Genomic DNA, 19,744 nt, shown 5'->3' with positions numbered 1-19,744 from the left:
AAATAGGCTTTAACATATTTCATTCATATATTCTTGGCCTACCTTCTAACCATTATTTGTAAGGTAAAAGTTGTTTTATTTTTATGAAATATAAAAAGATTAAGGAATTTAAGAGACATCTCTCAAATCATTTTTGTCAAGACTAGCACACAAAGAAGAAATGCATTATCAAGCCCCAGCCATCTGAGATCCACTGAGCTGCTCAGGTCATGGAATATTAAGTTAATTGGGCTGGGTGATATAAGCAATGAAAAGTGAACAAGGTCAGTCCCTACCCCACCAAAGAAATGAAAAAAAAACACAAATCTTTCCTGTCATGGAGCTGCTGTGCAGCTTTGCAGGGAGGAGAGCTGCTTTCTGGAAGAGGAAACAACCTTTGCAGCTGTGAAACCTGAGAGAACAATGGAGATTGTGTACATCAGCAGTTGTGGGGGGCTGCTTTCTTCTCTCCAGGGCTCAGTTCCAGAACAGTCCCTCAACGGCAATATTTTTCTTTCTGTAATAAATTCTAAACTTTTTTTGGCCTTATTGCCATGCTCTGAGCTGAAGTGAATCTGAACAATTGATAGGTGGCACCCTGTCTTAAAAGTTGTTGGCACATACTGCAACCAAACTGTTGTGGATGGTGTACAAGAGGTATGAAAAGTATGCTCCCATCATGTGGAAGTCTTCTGATGCAAAAAATGGTTCAGTTCTTTCTGAAGAGATATGGAATACTAACTTAGAAAATCACTTGTTCAGTTTGCTGAACAAGAGAACAATTGGTGTATATTGTTGAAATTACAATCTGTATTGTTAAAATTACAATCTATCTGGAAAAGTGACATTTATTCTTAATCATTATAGCTTTTTTGCTTGATATTTTGCTTTTTCTGGTCTGTGCACTTTATGGTGTGACACAGCAAGGAGCAGAAAGCTTAAATGTGCTCACTCTCACCAGAATGGAAAGTTTTATCTATTAGATGATGCCTGATTCCTTCCATCTCAGCCTAATTCTAACTGAATCAGTCTCACAGTACTCTTCTCTTTTAACTGCAGAGTATTCCTCTTCCCGTACTGTTGTGCATTCTCATCTGCTGCTATACCTTTTCATAAAGAGGACTGCATTTTCACTGTAAATAAAGCAGTATTTGAGTGTTTATTGCTCCCCAGGCTAGAAAATGTCTCATAAAAGTTCCATGCCATTGTTTACAGATACATAATGGGGTATGCAGTGTGGGTTTTTTTAAACTAACATCTCTGTTGGTCTGAAAGTCAGTGTATGAAACAGAATGATTTCAATGATACATACTAGTCTGACTACATTATTTTGCCTGACAGTCTTTTTAACATAAATATGTAAATTTCTAGTTTTATCAGCAGGCAATTGGCCCGATTCTTCTTTATTAACCTTTTCAACACATGGGACTATTTGTGCGATAAGGTATTAAATAATATAAGTTGGGAGTAACAGAAAAAGCTCCTGTCTTTTTCTAAGGTTATAGGCCCCCTCTGCTTTTCTCATTAAAAACTTACTCTTAGCATCCTTACCAACAACAGTGTGAAACTTTTGTCTACTGGTTCTAAAAAGATTTTGTTAGTCTTGCTTGAAATTTTTCAAAGCTTATCCCAAATAGAGACATGATGAAAGATAAAGGTAGCAGTGATAAACAATTATCCCTAACAATTTACAAAGTTTATTAACAGTTTACAAAGGAAAAAAAAAAAAAAAAAAGTGTAACAATTAATACTGTTTTTAGAATCATTATGAAGGTTATTTCATGGTCAACGCTTGCTTGTAGTCAGTGTAGACATGACAAAAAAAGTATTTTCCTCTTGTTTGTAGACTGAGTTTAAACTAAAACCTAAACTTTTTATGCCTGTGTCAGCAGTTTGAAAAGGGGGCAAAGGAACTGGTTTAAACGAGGAGAAAATATTCTTTTAGACTTCATTTTTTTTCTGTCTTTGCTCTGTGGAAATATATTGTTCTCTTCACTCCTTCCAACTTGCCACATAAATGGCTCTCAAAGCTATGATTGATAACATGCAGGCAGCCCTTGCTTACCCTGCACAGGTTCTTCTGTGTATTGCAGTAGTACACACCATAGTAACTCCACAGAGAAGGTAGTTGCACTGAGAGCAGAACTGTTATAACATGTCTGAGTCTGTTCACTTCCAGAAAACTTATCTTATGACTGCTGTCATACACTTGAAGGAATTCTTTGTTAGGCTAAGCTATACAGGTGCACAGTTTAGCTGCAAATCACACTGACATCCCACCCCAACACATCCTTCTATTGGTCATGGTGCTTATACAGGTAGGCAGCTGTAATGTGTTTGTGCATGTCAGTAAGTTGTAGCAGACTAATTCTGTTATGCATTAGAGCTAAAATAGAAACAGCAATGTCAGAATACCTACTTAATATCTCTGGGGGTTTCACTTCCTGAATAAATGTACAGTGAGTTTGCTCTTTTAGCTGTCCTCTTTTCTTTCTTTTTTTTTTTTTTTTTTTTTTTTTTGCAAACAAAAAGTGCTAAGTCATGACCTGAAGCAGTGGTTGAGCACCTGGTGGAAGGCAGGGCCAACCCAGGGGAGCTCAGGTGCATGCAATGTACCTGAGTGAGCAGAAGGGTAGGAGCCAGGATCCACCCCTTCCCAGACCTCATTTAAGGGTTGGCAGTGGAGGTTGGGGTGTTTTGTTGGAGATGTCTGTGTACTTGAGCTCTTCTGAGGGTAAGCAGTTTTTGGTTTTTTGTTTTTGTGGGTTTTTTTGGCCTTTGTTTTTGTGGCTGTTGCATTTAAGCATATTCTTGCTTGTTGCAGCCTAGAACTCTGCTCTTCTGCTATTGCTGTTGCATTTTCCCTTGTGTCACAGCACTACACAGATGTAAAGGGAAACTTTAAAAAGCTGAAATGCTAGACTGAAACAGTTCTGAAGGCTATTTTTGTATTCAGAATTATTTTAAAGCATATTTTCAATTTAAGGTCCTTGATTTTATTCCAGGTTCTGTGGAGGGCTGGTCTACTTATTACAGATTCTTATTCTATACTTCATTGTAGAGCTTCTTTCATCAACGTACCTTTTAAGGCTGTTGCTCTTTTAAGTTCATGGATGTGTCTATGATTTAGTCACGTGAACATTCCTACACAGAGTTTTTTTATACTGTTTATGAGAGCTAACGTGTATTTATCTTGCAAGAGTGGGAGCTAAATTATTGCCTCATCTTTAAAAGTTGAAGCCCTTAGTATTTTCTACTTATTACTAAATGAGACATAATATTCTATTTTATAGCTTTCTACACATCATCAGACCAAATGTATTTATACAATATAGCAAAATAATGTTGTTCCTTGTATCAGTGAAGTTTTGTAGTAAGTAGCCTGTAACTATTAGGTTAATATTCAAGGATTTGTTAATTCTGTTTTAAATTGCATACAAGGAGGGGACTGATTTTTTTTTTATGAATACATTTGTGTCTGTAGTCTTGAATTGCAGCCAAGACTGTGTGAAAAATATTACTTGTGCAGAAGCTCTGAATGTTCTTCTTCACACTTACCATTATGCAAGCATTTTCCCTCTTTAATATCTACTACCCTGCAGTTCTGTTTCCTTTAGATGATGCTATTTCTGGTTCAGTTTATACTAGAAAATATTCCTTCTACCTCCTGTCAGCTACTCATACTAAATTAAGTAGTTTCTATCCTTATCTGATGAATGATATAGTACTTTAACCAATGCTGTTAAGGATTGTGAAGACTTATAGTTTAGCTGCTTGAAAATATTAAATCTTCCAACACTGATAAAAGCATTTGAGGTATGAATTTTGTAAGTGGGCTCTTTAAGATTATTTGGTATTTAATCACTTCAAAAACCTTTACACAAATGGTTGTAAGACTTTTGGAGTGTGCCTGTATTCATACCGTAACAGCACAAGAGAAATTGCCATTAATTAATGATGAAATAATCTCTGTTCTTTCTGGCTGGATTATAATTAAATCCTAGAATTTCTTTTGACAAAAGAGGAAGATGAAAGCTAAGGTCAGTAACAAATGTAGTCATGAAGATGAAATGTGCTGTGTGGTGTTCTACATCAACTATGTGCCAGCTCTATGTATGATGTGAATGTGACAATGTTAGAGAAGACTTCTGCCATAAATTACCTTAATATTAAAAGCAAACAAACAAACGACAGTGGGATAATGCCGGGTTACTTGTGTAAGACAGGTATTGTTTTGCAGGTTTGTGTGCTTTTTATACTGTCTAATTCAAGGCACTTGGAGACAGGTGCCTGTATTAGGAGAATTTCTGGAATTGCTCATGACTATTTCAAGAAAAAACATTCCTGCCACCCAGGGGGTGACTTAGGGCAGGAATTCAACACAAGTGACTGAATGATTCTTCTGAAGAGGCCCTTTTTCCTAGCTGGTACACAGGAAACAGATGGCAACTAGCTGCCTAATTTATTGCATAAACGGCAAAAAAAGAGTTGTAATTGCCAGAAATAAAAATCAAATCAGGGTATGTATAGGAGTCTGTCATAGGTCAAATGCAGAATTAAACACTTAATGCTGGAACTAAAATTCTGAAAATATCTGTTAGTGTGATCCAGATTTTAGGCTTTCTCTTTTTTTTCATCTGTGCCAAGGCACGTCTGGAGATGCTTCTGATTCGGTAATGCTGGATAGGCAGTGTGTGTCATATCTCAGTGTAATCACAGTACAGAAACTGTTTTCTTTCTCATGAAACATACTTTTCCTCTATTTCCTTGTGAAGAACATAATTAAAGATTTTAAAGGTTAAAACAGTGGTTAAAAGGCCCATTTAGGGTTAAGAGTTCATATACAAATGGAGGAAATTTTAAGCTTTTACAATTAGAAATTAGCACTCTGATTGTCATGGATGCTATGCAGCAACAGAAGAAGAAAAATTGTATGATTGCCTCAGGCAAAAACATGCTAAGAAGATTCTTTTTAAACTTGTTTTAATTTAGATTAGGAGGAAAAAGTACAATTGGGCTGCATGAACTGGGGAACTGGTAGTACAAGCACCAGGAAATCTAGCTGATTCCACCACTGCAGCACGGGTTTGAAGCTTCTGGTGAAAGTAAGCAAAGCCAAGATTATACTATCACGAAGTTTTGTCTTTATTTTATCTGTTTTTCTCTTTAGCTCTAAGAGACAACTAGAAGAAGTCTTAACAGAACTAAGATGGATTGTATTAATCAATGGCAAAGGAAGAGGTAAGTTGAAACCAACATCTTGTTATTTCTCTATTTTAATGTCTGGATTTCTTTAGTGCTTGGACAGGACAAGTTTGAATGAGTGTCTATAGAGAGTACATCAATAGATGTATATTCAGCAACACTGTCATAAGACTGGCCAGTAATCACAGCCTACATTAATTCCAGAAAGTACACACAAATATTTCTTGGCTCCATTTTGAAAGCAGCATTTGGAAAGTTATTTGTGCTAATCCTGTAACAATAACAGGATTTGTGTTTCCAATGTAAGCATAGCTTTGAAAATGTAACTGTAAGTGTCTAATGCAATAGTCATAGTAATCCTTGACCTCTTAACCTCTGTGAAAAGGGAGCAATTTTGCAGAGGTATTTGCTGCTAAACTAGAAAAAATATCCTGTACCCTTTAGGATTCTACATGAGGAGTCTCTTTTTCCCTAGAGGGATGTAATATTATAAGAAAAATGAAGGAGAAGTAAGAGATGTCAAAAGAACCCAAATCTCCTTCTTGCGTGTCTTTAAATCCCAAGCTTCTTTCCCAGAAATGTTATAACACCTGTGATGAAGAGTGGTGACTTTGAGTACTGAATAATTTAAACTGGCACCATAGAATTATAGGAGGGCTTAAGTTGGAGAGGGCCTTAAAGATCATCCAGCTCCAGCCCCCTGCCATGGGCAGGGTTGGCACCCACTAGATCTTTCTTCCCTGGATCCCATCCAACCTGGCCTTGAGCTTCTCCAGGGATGGGACACCCACAGCCTCTGTGGGCAACCTGTGTCAGTGCTTCACTGCTTTTTGAATAAAAAATTTCCACCGAATATCTAACCTAAGTCTCCCCCTCTTTCAGTTTAAAGCTATTCCCCCCTGTCCTATCGCTATCAGACTGTGTAAATAGTTGATCTCCCTCTTGCTTGTAAATTCCTTTCAGATACTGCAAAACAATGATGAGGTCTCAAAGAATCACAGAATGGCTTGGGTTGGAAGGGACCTCAAGAATCATGAGTCTCCCATCTCCCTGCCAGGCAGGGCTACCAACCTTCCCATTTACTAGACATCAGACCTTTCTCTAAGTTAAACAAACCCTGCTCACTCAACCTTTCCTCACTGAAGAGGTTCTCCAGCCCTTTAATAAACTTTGACTTTTCTCTGCACCTGCTCCAACAGTTCCATATTCCTTCTGTACTGGGGGCTCCAGGTTTGGATGCAGTACTACAGATAGTGCCTTGCAAGGGTGCAGTAGAAGGGGACAATTGCCTCCCTCTCCCTTCTGGCCATCCCACTTTTGGTGTAGCCCAGGATACTGTTTGCCTTCCAGTCTGCAAGTGCACACTGCTGGATCGTGTCCAGCTTTTCATCCATCAGGACACCCCAAATCTTTCTCCACAGGGTTGCTCTCCATAAGTAATTATGCTGTTGTACTCCCCTCTTGTCTGACAATGCAGAGTGTTATCTATTCTACTTCAATCTGAGAAGTAGGACATATGGAACTGGATTTTTTTTCCTCTTCTCCCTAGAAAGACTTGTGTGTAAGGCTTATGTATGTTTGTGTATGGGATGGGAAGTTATGTGAAATTCAGTAGTTTATGCAGGAAAGTAGTAAGTAAAATCTGAAAGGTTTCAGCCTATGTTTTTCTGTTCAGAATTCTTGTAGACTTTGGAGGAATACGAGACTAGTCTGTTTTCAGGATAGAATAAAATTCTCCACATTAAGTATTGGCTGGAATGATTGGATATTGGACTTCTGCATCATATTAGACACCGTCATTTGCCTATGATATTGGTTTTCAATATGTCTTGTTTTGTAACAAGGATATTGGTGTTGATTATATGTGACATATTTTTAAGGACATAGTAAATAACTTTGCTCCAGATAGCAATAGCTGAAGATTGCTGCCATGTATAGCAGCATTCTTGTGAGTCTGAGTAAAACTCTAACTTCTTTACTTTACATTAATCAAACACAAAGCATTTTCAGTATTGTTTAAAAAGGTCTGCTTGTAAACCGAGAAAGTGACCTCGTAAGGAAGTACAACAAAAGATATTGAATAACCTTTCAGATATTCCTCCATACCTCTCAGTTAAAAGAAGTGAGAAATAATTTCCAAGACAGAAGGCCTTTACAGAAAAAAAGAAGCGTTATATGTGAGTGAGGCTTCAAAAAGTGATGGAACTGCTTAAAAGGACCAAAAGGTGGCAGTACTCCATGCATCGCTGAATTGCAAGCGCCCTCAGAGCTGACTCTGTCTCTTACTACGTTCTCACATGGCATGTTGATAAATCACAGAAGTTATTCTTGTAGCTTAATTGATGTCAGGTGATCTGATGTAAAATTTAACAAGGCTGAGATTTACCTGATCCTTTTACTGAAGAAAAATCTTGGATACAGGTCTAAATACATTGTATATAGAGAAGAATTTCCAAGGCACAATTCAATCAGGTTGCTTCCTTATGCTTTGAGCAGTCACTTCTAAAAGAAGTAAAGTTGCAGGTGTTAAGATGGAAGTAGCTGTGTTTTATCTCCTGTGACAGTCACCCTCCTGTTTGTTCATCAGACTAAATCCAGCCAATAATTGATCCCTTTTTCAGATTTCACATAACTGAAGGATCCTTGCTGTAAACGGGGTGGTTATAGCATATGGTGATGTATGCTATTCTGTAATTCTAAATGTATGCAATGTGTTTACTGTTCTTGCAGTGATAGGGTTGTATGTGTGGCACTGTTTTGTGGTGCTCTGACCATAACTGGGTCACTGACTGTGTTACATTACCTTTTCTCTGTTCTGTCTTCCTTTGGCCTCCTCACAGGGTTGGGATAGTTATCCTTGTGGTTGTCTTGCTTTTGTGTTCTTTCCCCACTGCCAGTAACATTGCTGCTTTTTCCCAGTAAGGAACCAGAAGAGAAGTGAGCCCCCACACATTCAGTGCAAGTAGAGGTCCATGTGTTCAAGATGGCAGTTAGAGATCAGCAGCTCAGGGAAGGGTCAGAGGAAGGGGAAGAAGTTTTTCTCTGTTAAAGTCCTGTATTGATCTTAGGCCAAAGATACAAGTTTTTAGCTATACCACAGCTCACTTGCTGCTATAAATTTTAAGGGAGATGCAGATTGTATTCCTCACTACTACTACTATTTCTCTTGCAGATCTACTGCTTTCATTACTGTGGAGGTGAGCTTCTTACTGGGGGCTGCACAACTTTGGTTATACTTTTTAAACCTAGAAAATATAGAAGGTGATTTTTCTTTGAACAATTTTTCTTTGAACAATACCACTTGTTGAGCAGAATACCACAGCTAACAGCAAGCAAGTTGTTAGTTATTATCCTCTCTCAGGGTGTGGTTTTGTTTTACTTGTTTTGAGGTTGCACTGGTCTGGTGGTTTACTGCTGTTGAAGTGGTCAGTTCAGTTTCCATCTTGTCTTGGTCACACGTTCCTGTTACCTCCCTGATGCTGTCTGCTGTGTTTGTCTAATCCTGCCATAAACCAGTTCTACTCACTAAGCCAGAGACAACTAATCTGACAAAAATGTCAGTAATACTCTGTGGTTTGGTTGCAGCTGAAGCATTTCTCCCCAAACTCAGGTGAAGGAGTGTGGAACTGCTTGCTCATGAACTGGATGAGCGAAGCAAGGATGCTGTGTTGTGTAGCAAAATGGTGTTAGATTGGCTTAGCCATTCTATTGAAAACTCAGTCATAGTTTAGGAGATACTGGAAAGAGAAAAATCATGAGTGAAGTGGAAAGAATGTGGACCAAAGCATGCCTACCGGTGAAGGAAATTGATTCTGTACTATCTGAAAGTGCAGAGGATGGATGTGAAAGGTGTAGTTTTGCTAGATGTTGGCTTTCCCAAGAAAGCTGGGTTAAGAAGCTCTCTTTCCCTTAATGGCTTGTTTTTAATATGCCAGTGTAATATATTTTTAGGATGTATTTTGAACTGGATTGCTGAAATAATCTGGCTTAAGTATTCGCTCTTTTGGAGGCTTATTTTTATCCCAGATCACTTCAGTGAACCTAGTATCTCCTGCAAGTACACCTTCAGGATAAAATGGAGTGATATGTTTCAATCCAAAGTAATCTAGCAGTACACCATTACTGAAAGAAAGTTTCTCCCTGCTGACCCAGTAAAAATAAACAGCTTTCTGTCAGGTTTGTGAGCTGAATCAGCTCACTATGTTTTTGTGTGCATGCATGTGGATCTGAAGTGGTACTCAGTGCAAAGCATTAGCGGTGAGAGACCTGTGGCTGGGAATGAGAAGGAAGGAGAAAACGGGATCTCACCCTTTTGGTCACATACTGGCTTGAGCCATCATGAACCCTTAACAAGTATTTCTACCTTCCATGTTCGCCCCAAAATGTTTCATTGATGAAATAGAATCAGCTACACATTTAGGCTGGAAATTTAGTTTGCTGTTTCCCTGTATTTGTTCCTATTTTCTGTATGTTGTGCATTAATGTGGTATTTGGTATTATGAGCGCTATTAACGGTGTCCTGATTTATTTATTTCTAATTTTCTGAAATGCTGTTATTGACTTGCTTGAATAGTAACCATGTCCTTTACTAGCAAAGTACCTCCTACAGAACTGGGGGTAACTTTGAGGGAGAGTGTTTGGGGTGTGTCTGGATTGTAAACATTGTAAATGCAGAGAAGAAGCAACTGTCACCAGCCATTATTTTTCTGTCTGACAACATCTTTCACCACTGGCTATCTAACATGGAAAAATCATCAGTTCTATTGATCTAGCTTATCAGGTGTCAAGGAAGACCTTTAGATGATCAGCAGGCTCAAACTAGTTAATCACCAGAGTGACTCTCTGCAGTACATTTAGTTCATATAAATGAGGCAGTTGTTTGCTAATCAGTCACAGCTGATTTCCTCATTCTTGGCTGAGGTCAACAACTTCCTTCTCCTAATCCCTGAGATATTTATTTATTCAAAGAGAACTTTCTACTCCTTTTTATATAGGGAATAGTTTGGTATTGCCCTGTCATAATTTGCATGTACACTTTTGTGTAGCCTTATTGCAAGCTTTTGTTCTCTTTATGCTTCCTTGCATATAGGTAGTTACCTTATTTTTCAAGTACAAATCTTCACTGAGGAACTATAGCCTTTTGTAGAAGGGAGTAATTACAGGTACAAACCTTTTTTTTTTTTTATAGCATGAGTACAATCAAATTTTATGCTGATGAAGTACCAAACACATTCAATGAAATGAGAAATACTTTTGGTCACTTAAATTTCCTGCTTAACTTCCCAATATAGCAATGGAAGAAGCTAAGCCTGTATGTACTCAAAACTGTTGAACTCCCTTAGACATGAATCCTGATAATTACGCACAGAAGTAAACAAAATACAAAACAGGGAGGTCCCTTCTACTCTGTTGTAGCTGTAGATATTAATTCAGCAAGTTACAAGCTCCTGTAGGAGTTTGAAGCTGATGATGTATCTTTAAGATGAATTATTTCTATAAGGAATTCTGAAATATTATAATTTAAACAAGGCTAGTCTTACCAATGATCCATTAAGATCGCTTACAATGAGTATGTTGTTTTTATCTTAATGCACTCTTCAGAAATCTGACAATTATGCTGTTTTACTAAAAGTCTGCTTTTCTCTATCAGCAATGAGCATTCAGGAATGCTATCAAATATGTAACAAAGCTTGAAGAATAAAGAGTGAAAGTCATATGGACATCAGCAATTATTAAGGAAGATAGTCCCAGTTTGATCATTTTGTACATGAAAATATAGAATTTGTGGTATTTTTCTGGACAGACAGGGAAATCTTCATCAGCTTTTCTGCATTAGTTTAGGGAAGCGTCTCAAAAGGTGGGCTGGAATATTAAAGGCCATTTTTAATGGTCAGTAGAGTTTTCCCTTGTGTGTGCTTGGAGGCACATAGATAGTTGGGAAATCACTCTGTGATGAATCTTCTGAATTATTCGCAGCTAAATCAGGCACAGAGCTGGTGAAAGTGTGCAGGATGTGTTAGCAATTCTGCTCTAAGCCGTGCTTATAAGTAAATAATATTAATCCCTTCAGAGCAATGTACAACCAAATTATTAAAGCTTGTTCCTGAAGAAACTTAGACCATGGTGCTTAATAAAAATGTCATGTTCCTTGAGTTATTAGTTCCTCTCTCACTGCTGAAAATAGTTTTGAGCTTTTTCCTACTTTATCCAGTAATTTGTGTTTTGTGTGGAAAGTGCAGCCATAATGCGTTACTTCTGCTATTACTTCAACTGGTAAAGGACAAAGCAGTGGCAGTAAAGGCTGTAGGAAATGCTTTAATATATGAAGTTTTATGAATAGCTAAGGCTCTGTAATTTATCTGTTACAGTGCTTAAAATGTGTGAGTTACTGAAAGACTTAATAATTATTTTAATGTCAGATTTTACAGTTTAGTTTAAAAACACAACTGTTGTAATACACTATTAATAATTTCTCTAGGAAATCTCAATTATATTTTTAAGTTGCCTCTATTGGGTTACAGGGGGGGAAAAATACCCACAAAAACAAGGCTAGTTTCTCACTTGGCTGAAGTCAGCATACTTTTTGGGGAACTAGTGGAACAGCAGGGAATCCAGCCTACAGGTGTTAATCACATGTACAATGAAATGACTCTACCCCTATACATTTTCAGTGGTGATTTTACATTTTTCTATGTGGCTAATGCAGGAATTGCTAAGGTAGTAAGTAAATTACACCTGTGGATATACATATAACATTTTAATGTGCAAACTAGGCATGTTATTGAAGTATTATTAAGAGGCAGTAAACAAGCAGATTCAATGAGGTTCTTCAGATGCACTATTTTTGCAGATTTCAATTTTAAATGACACTTCCTGCAGTAATTACCAAATTGTTTACGTAGGTCATTGTTTTATGTGGCTGGTCAGCAAATTATGTTAGGTAGCTTTCATTAATACATGCCCTTTGATTTAATAAATCTTTATGTGCTTCTGAAGAGATCAATATTTCATTATTTTTAATTTAAAGATGATCAATTCCTGATATATTTTGTTTAGATTTTTAACATGTTTTTCTATTCAAGTGTCTTCTATATCAATTAACGATTTATGGTAGTAAGAGGAAATGAATTTAGAATATATATTGACAGGGTAATATTTCATGTTCCTATTATGCTTAAGATGAGGGGGAAAAATACAGATACATCTGAGTATATCCTACTTGTAGAAAAGTTCTGAAGACTTTTTATTAAAATAAAGATAGAATTCTTACTAATGACCTGCTGAAACAAAAAAGCATTTTCAGCAAGCTACAATACTTAGACCTATATTCAACAAAGCCCTAACGTACACATCTAAGCATAAGCACAAATAATTTTATTCCACTGTGGAAATCTTGTATTTGATTTTGAGTATGCATAGTCAGACTTTGTAGGATTAGGGCATTGGCACTGTGCATTCCCATGGAAATCAACATTAGGATTCATCCTAGCTTTTACAAAAGCAACAGATTCTCTCAGATGTGACTTCATACATCTGTGTGCTTGCTCTATGTATGAACTGTAATTCATGAAAATAAACCAGGACTTAACCCAAGCACTAAGGCCTCTCATGTTCTCAGGACTAATGTGATGATTTTACTACTAGTGTAAGTAATTGTAAATTTAGAGATGGCATCTTGTTTCTATAAAAACATCTCTCATAAATTTCTAAGGGATACAGTTTCATATAATTTTTCATTGTCTACTTTTACCACAGCAGTGTCTTGGCATCTTTTAGCTTCTTTAGTTGTCATTTATTTGTTACGTGCTTTCATATTGTGATTTCTGACTTGCCAATGCTCTTATGATCTGCACTGGACTTTTCTTGTAATACTGTTTCACAGGAGGCAGTGAACAGCTGCAGTTCCTTGAAGGAGAAATCTCAGCACCAAGAGATTGTACCTAATATATTTGTGGTAGTGACTGCACTTGTTTGAGTCTTACTCTGCTTTGAAAGCAGAGAATAAGTTATTATCATGGCTTCCTCTCCCTCCTTTTTCTGATGACTTGCAGTTTTTGTGGCCAACTCTCCATGTTTCCAGATTGAGGAGAGCATGACTGTCACAAGCCCTTCTGTGGTGTGGAAAGGTAGATCTCTTGTACATCTTCCAGTTTAAACTTTAGAATTGTGTAATCACCACAATATGGCTCTAGATACAATAATGCTTTTGAAGTCTTAGGTCCTTTAGAAAAAAACAGCCTTTGCAGCTTCTTCCATACTACCACCTCCTCGTGTTCATCAGGTATTACTGTTGGTCCAAGGTGGTTTATGACTATAATAAATATTTGAACAGCCTTTGCTCAGCACAGCATGTGTTTCTCAAAGGATAGTATGATGCATCTTCCAGTGATGAAGCAGAAAGTCTGAAAGAAGGAAGTTGAGGCTTTTACAATGGTTGGAAATAGCATGAACAACTTGATAAAACTGCTTAGAACCATTGAGTTTTCCCACAATACCTGCAAAATACACATCTCAACAACTGAATGAAGGTACAGAGCCCAGCAGCTGACGGTCTTAATCCCTAATTGTTCTTGCATGATTTTTGTAAGCCTTAGAGTACTCAAAAAAGAACAATGGATTTACAAGTCCTTCAGTGTGTGGGAAGCTGCCATCTCTGAGCAACTTTGTTAGAAAAGTCATGATCACTGCTCAAGGAGGGCCACTGAGAGAGGGTTGCCTAGGACCATATCCAGGTGGCTTTTGAGCATCTCCAAGAAAGGAGGCACTACAAACTCTCTTGGTAGGCTGCTCTACTGATTTTAAGTTTATAACCAAGATGTACAGATAGGGTACAATGTTATTTCATTTTGTGGGAATGATTTGCTATAAGATTCATTTGCAACAAGTGGGAGTTTCTTTGCTTAACAATGAAGAGATGATGAAACATTCATTTTGGAAGAGGAAAAAAATTGAAGTCTTGGTGCATCAGTTGGGGGTATGCGGGTTCATAAAATTGCCTTGCTGGATGAGACATGCTGGAATGATGCATAATAAATTTGCAGCATAGCTACTTTAATTGTGTAAATATAAATGCCAGGTGACAAATAGTTAGTCCAAGAAGAGTCTGTGTATTTCATTGGGATGTTGATTGCTTTATTTGTGAGGCAGGAAGGAAGGATTTCCTATGGCTTCTTCTGGAAATCATCTTCTCCTTAGACAAACAGTGCTTGTTAACATTCATTTCTCCCATATTTCATTCTTTTGTATATAAATTAATTGGTGATGAGAGTTCACAGGTCTTTATACTCAAAATATGTAACGAAGCTAAGGTTTAACTTATCTACTTACTTTTTTCTGACGGGTCCTGATAAGCACTTAATTAGACAAGTAGTGCATGTCTATCTTTTGCTGTTAAGTACCGAGTCTTTGTAGCATCTGTAAGAGATGCTGCTGAGATACTGGTCTGCTAACTATATATGTCACTTGTAAACAAATTCATAAATAAACACTTCTTACAGTTTTCTTAGAGATGGACTTGGGAGCCTAGTTATGTTGATCTCTCATCACTTTCAAACATTGACTGGCATCAGAATACCATTAAAGATCAGTTATATCATGTTTATGGAAGTCTATCATATTTTATAAACAAATTAGTAATCTATCTTAATTCAAATTATTCATTAAAACAATTAGTTTCTCCCAGGCTTATCATTGCTAGTACATCAAATTTACTATGCAACAGTCATAATGATAAAAAAAATCCCCAAACCATCTTATAGCCTGAAGCATATTCTCCTATTCTTTTTATTTTGTATAGTGCTGAACTGCTGCCAGTCCTCAGCAGAAAACATGATAATGATTCATGTCTAACCAACAAATATCCTTATGTCCATCATCTATCCATACTGTTATTGTTTACATTTTTTTTTTTCTTGTACTGGTAGTAAAATCTGTTTCCACAGTTCTTCATTGTAGTTCATCAGTTCAAATTTTCATACAAACACCTGATAATAAATTAATAGTAAATGTAATACAGTGCACTGTGAGAATATTTCCAAGATAAACATTGTTATTTATAACGAACTAAATGCAAAGGAATTTAAAGATTCAAATAGATAGTGGTAACTGAAATTCTAAGATGTCTAAGCAAGGTAAACCCTTATTAAGTTTTTATTTTTTTAGATAGCTCTTCAAAAACATCTGAAGAACACCTATTTCTGCAGAATATACGTGGTTTTTATAGGTGATAAACTTAGCAAAGGTCATATGTGACCTGCTCCAGAGAAATGACATCTTGTTTGTTATTTCTGCCATACTGTACGAATGTTTCTGGGGGGAAGGGGAAAATGCTTGCAGAAAAGAAAATGACAATGTTGAATTTTTAATTTATTTTAGTCTCAGTGTAGTGAGCTGGTTATCATCAGCAAGAGTATTCCTGTTTGGAGTGAGTTAGAATGAGTGTTCATAGTTATCTGAGAATGTTATGGTCTCTAAACCACTTTTGGCCCTGCTGTACAGGGTGTCTATTATTTGTACTAGCAAATAGAGATGGTGGAAATTCTAAAGTGTTTGACAAACCAAACAGTAAATTTCATCTGCAGTGGGTAAACTTTATAGTAATTAATCTTAAAGTGTAGACAAACTAGATCAGAATATAATTAAATATTACTTTCCTCAACTACCCTTTACATGTATTTTATTCAGTAAGTTTTATTAAACTTATTGGGACGAAAAGTGAGCTACAAACTCTCTACAGATTTAAAAAAGCATGTTAGTAAATTTCTATTTTCCTATTTCAACTTCATGTTGAACTTAGTAGCTTTGGTTTCTATTGCTGGATCATCTGTGTTGCCAAGTACTTCCCAAAAAGGAAAGCAACAATACTACCTTGAAGTGATTTTACAGCAATCGTTTCTCAAACAATTTTCATAAATTAATCTACAAACAGCTGCTGGTATGCTGGCAGTTACAATATTATACCCATGTAGATCTTTATGGATTTTTACAGGAAAACTTCTGAAGTTGTGGAAAACCCCTTACCTGATGGGTTGTTCCATGATGTTCTGCTGGAAAAAGTAGCTGAAGCAGGGAAGAGAAGGGTTAAAAACAAGGGCATTTGCTAATTAGCTTAAGGTACCTTAATTTCCATTCAGAATGAGTTTTAGTACTATGCTTCCTTTGAGGACTGGTGCAGTTACAAGGGGTGCTTGTCTTATATAACATCTCCCCTTTCTACTTGGTTCTTTCCTTCCAAGATATTATCTTTAAGCTACCACTAGCATTCACTGCTCCCTAGCTTGAAGATCTTCCTACTCATCACTTCTAAATCTAGCACAGTGGACCTCCAGATCTTATAATGTGATAGTATATCCCACTCTAAAATACTCCAGCTAAACTGCACTAAGCCTTAGGCCCTCAGAGAACAGGGTCTCTGAAGCCTGCATTCCTAGAGCCAGTTCCTAATCTAGCTCAACCTAGATCTCAGGATGTATCTGCCTGACCAGGCTCCATCTCATACCTCAGGAAACTTGTCCCTTTCCAATCTAATTTGTCCAAGGAGCCTGTTCACTAAACAAAAACTACCTCTCAGACAAACAGCCTCCTTTTGTGATACCTTATCTAGAAGTTACATCTAGCCTATCCCAGACTTTTCCCTAAGGAGCTTGCTGCTATGCCTATTATGCCTATAGCCTTTCCTAGGTAGTGTTCCCAGCTCAGCATAGGTGAGACAGATTTGAAGCCTCACATCTCAAATTCTGCTTTGTTCTTGTGTTACCAACTGGCTTAAGAGGCTGTTTAGCTACCACTCCTTCCCTTTCTGCAGGGTTAGTCTTTTGTCTAGATCTGTTTTATATTTTTTGCACGTAAGTTTGGTCTTTTGGTTGCTTTCTCTGGATCCCTGAACTACTCAGCCAAGTTTCGAAAGTATGAATTACAGAGAAAAGTGAGCATCTCCTGAACAGATAAAAATCAATATTGATTAGTTCCATACAGAACAGTGTAATGTATGGTCTCACTTGATGTTTTTTCCCCTCTAGGATGTGGTAAGTTATTTTGTGAATGGGAATGGTGTTGCTCTTGGTTAGAAGGCATTATGTTACATATTAAAGTGATTGACTAGTCAATTGGCAAGAACTAAACTAGTGTTGCTTAAATGGAAGTGTGCTTTTCATTGTTAGAGCTCAGCATCCTTACTCTGATGGGGATGTGTGTGCAAAATGAATGAATGGTCAGTTTGGAAGCACAGGTGAATTGCTTGCACCTCTGCTTCCTGAGCCAGCCATTCACTTCACCAGGTGTTCAGTCATCAGTTCAGGCTGTCACATAACAATTCCCTTACAGTTTCAAATGATTTTCATATTGAGAACTCTGCAAAATTTCTTTTGTACTTAAAATTTGCAGTTACGTTTCAACATTTTTTAAAGGACTTGATGGCAATTTTATCCCCCCCCCCTTTTTTTTTTAAATAAATCATATAGTTTCAGTGTTGTTCAAGTCGGATCAGTCTTTTAAGAAAATAGGTCTCTGTGAATAAATCCCTTCTCTCTTCTTAAGTGCCTAAGACTTCATACAAGGTTTCCTCTAAATTGTAGTAAAAATAGGATCGTGTAGTCTAATCTAAAAATGTGTAATGAATAATGTAACTGTAAGCTATTTGTCAGGGAGTGGTGAAGTGACAGGCAGAAATTCAGAGCGGGGTTAGTCCTATAGAATTTCAAAACATTTTGTATGAATGTGTCTTTAGGAATTTAGTTTGTTTGTTAGCTTAGATGGGAGTATTGTATGCAGTCTGGCAGAGTGTAAATCTTCTGGACCCCAATTTTGGCATGATCTAATTCTAATTAAGTCTTGTTTTGTAACATAGCAGCTACTAAAAATGCTTCTGCTGTTTGGCTGAGTAAGAAGAGATGCAAGGCTTGCTACCTACAAGTAAATCTTAAGCATGTCTATTGTATTCACCGGAGAGAGTGCAATTTAGATGCTGACTTTTCAAAAGAATTTGATGTGTTGATCTGATACACCTTAGAATTTCTGGGCTGTTTCAGAGCAGCTTCAGAAGCAGCAGCTTCAGGATTTCAAGGCAATTTCAGAATTTTCACCTTTAAGCTTCAGTGCGTAAATCAGTTCTTCAGAATGAAAGTACTTGGAGATGTTAGAGTAGGCCAGTTCTTTATACTTGCCTACCTTATGCACAGAAGAAAGAATAACATTAAACAAAGTATATTGTAGGTAGGAGAAGCAGAGAGACTGATTGTGATAATTCAGTGACAAAGCATAATAATTTGTCATTACATTTCTATTTATCTCCATAACCATGGAAATCTGCAGTTAGTTCTGTAATGGATGGGAGAAGACTTTTTAAATTCAGATGGAATGAAACTCCTTTAGATTTACGAGTGAGATGCATAGGGTTTGAAAGAGGCACGTGAATACACTGTTGTTGGTTTTTGTATCCTAAAACGTTACAAGATTTCAGTCATAGCCTTCTGTGATGACTGTCCCTATTGAGTAATGAGATTTAATAGTCTAGTTTTGCATCTGTACTTGCAGAATCATTCTCCCTTATTCACAGTAATCTAGAATAGTATTAATGTACTGTTGAGTTTGTGCTTTGAGACAGCTTCCCTCTTCTGGACTGATGGTGAACATGAAGTCTTGAAGTTAGGTGCTGAAAAGCTGTGCATCTGCAAATGCAGGGGTCCTAGGTGTGGGCCAAAAGATGTTTCTTGGCTGTGGCATCACTTGAGATGATGAAGTTAGTATGTATTCAGTAAAACTCATGTGAAAATATGGTAGACAAAGCAAAAAGCATAATGTATGCAGGTATGTAGCTATGGAAAATAAGAATCATTGCTTGCGAAGTCATGCTTTCTACTGAGCATTACAATATTTCCAGTGTGTTTTGAGTTTTCCAGACTTAAAATAGTCTGTGTGTGAAGCAATGCATGTTTGAAGGCAGATGTGCCTTCTTTAACATTTGGTTGTGAACAGATCTTTTGTTTCCTGTCCTGAAGAAAGGACACAACCAGAACTGAAATTCTGTAGGGATGAGTGTTTTTATTTGTTTTGTTTTAAATGAAACCTCTGCTGCTGTCAGAACCTGTTTGATAGTTTTCATGTATGAAGTTGTTTAAGCGATAGTTGCTTTTTAGTGTGATTTAGAAGAAAGATAGCTCTCAGGTTTTAGAGGAACGGAATTTTTAGAGATAAGCAGCTGTGAGTTGAAAAGCAGTGAAGGACATCTGAGAATGCTGGATGAAATAATCATAGTGAAGAATATGGCTGGACTAATTTATTTATAGTTTATATTAATGAAATCCTGGCAAGATCACCTTAATCTTATAATCTAATGTTGCTTTCATTCTGCACAGTATTAAGTCTTCTTTTAAAAGGCTGTGTATATTTCATATCCTAGTGATAACATAATAGGAGCACATGGAAATCCTATAAAGGTTTGAGGAAAAAACTCTCACGAGAAGAAAAACAGATGCAAAGCTATAAGCTTGCACCTGGAAATCTTTCACACGGCAGTTCTGTGCATTCCCAACCACCCCATAAGGACTGAAACAACACAAACAGC

At 37.0% G+C, this 19,744-nt stretch overlaps 1 long non-coding RNA gene across 1 annotated transcript in view; it reads left to right on the top strand.

The window, feature by feature from the left end:
* The first annotated feature begins 2,618 nt into the window (after nt 1-2,618).
* LOC140252064 (uncharacterized) overlaps nt 2,619-19,744 on the top strand; it is a 28,441-nt gene continuing 11,315 nt past the window's right edge. The window contains exons 1-4 of the long non-coding RNA XR_011903524.1: nt 2,619-2,713; nt 5,150-5,220; nt 7,806-7,857; nt 8,357-8,381. This is a non-coding gene — a long non-coding RNA (uncharacterized lncRNA). The remainder of the gene's footprint in view (nt 2,714-5,149; nt 5,221-7,805; nt 7,858-8,356; nt 8,382-19,744) is intronic.

Source organism: Excalfactoria chinensis, chromosome 4 (genome assembly GCF_039878825.1).
Source record: "Excalfactoria chinensis isolate bCotChi1 chromosome 4, bCotChi1.hap2, whole genome shotgun sequence".
Classification (NCBI taxonomy): domain Eukaryota; kingdom Metazoa; phylum Chordata; class Aves; order Galliformes; family Phasianidae; genus Excalfactoria; species Excalfactoria chinensis.
Note: the sequence above shows the minus strand (reverse complement) of the source record. Positions and strands in the feature narration are given on the sequence as shown.